Consider the following 1,021-nt stretch of genomic DNA (forward strand, 5'->3'; position numbering starts at 1 on the left):
CTTTCAATAAACGCGGGAATAATTCACCACACTGGATGTGTGTTGCTGCAAAAAAAAAAAAAAAATAGATCGGTCGTTTTAAAATGCCCTCAAGAACGAAATGAAACGTAATTGGCCCTAAAGTGAATAATAAACATTTTCCGCAAATAATCCTTATTGATTAACTAATTAGGCGCAACATAAAACTTAACATAAGGAGCGTCACATGACAGCCAAACATATGTCATTGGTTTCATTGAGTTGTGGCTGCCCGCTGTCAATAAAATCATCGGTTCTAGTCACATAAAAATCCTGTATAAATGTATGTATGTACGTATATACACGCACGCACGTACGCAAGCACGCACGCGCGCGCGCACACACACACAGGAGCGCCCACACTGAAAGAGTCAAAATCACGTCATGGATGTACGGAAATAAGAACGCCGAAGTGCGTCATAGCGTAAGAAAGCTGGAACACTTGTTCAAATAATACCAGCGGTGGCCAGTGACTGTTGATATGGATGCGAAAACACGTTACCGCCACCTATCTACGGAAATAGCAAGCGCGAAGTCCGTCGCCATTGCGTAAAAAACCTAGACGGCGCAAGGTAACACTCGATTTCATGATGACAGTGGCGGCCGGGGAAAAAAAACAGCTCGAACCTCTTGGCAAGAAATACAAAAAAAAAAGAAGAAACAAAAAGTGGCTTGCTTTATTAAACCTTGTATATGACAGTGAATAAACAGCAAAGCAGTTACAACTAAACTGAAAAAAAAAAAGACAGCTAACAAAAGCAAGTACACAAAGAAACAAACCAGCCGTGTTTGCTCAGTGGGTATAGCGTTTGGCTACTGAGCGCGAGGTCATGGGATCGAATCCCAGCCACGGCAGCCGCTTTTCGTTGGGGCAGAAAAAAAAATAAACCGTGCACTAAGGTGTAGGAGCACGTTAAAGAACCCCAGGTAGTCTAATTTATTTCGGAGTTGTCCACTACGGCGTGCCTCATAATCAGACCGCGGTTTTGGCACGCAAAACCCC

This window comes from Dermacentor silvarum, chromosome 4 (genome assembly GCF_013339745.2).
Source record: "Dermacentor silvarum isolate Dsil-2018 chromosome 4, BIME_Dsil_1.4, whole genome shotgun sequence".
In the NCBI taxonomy this organism is placed as follows: Eukaryota; Metazoa; Arthropoda; class Arachnida; order Ixodida; family Ixodidae; genus Dermacentor; species Dermacentor silvarum.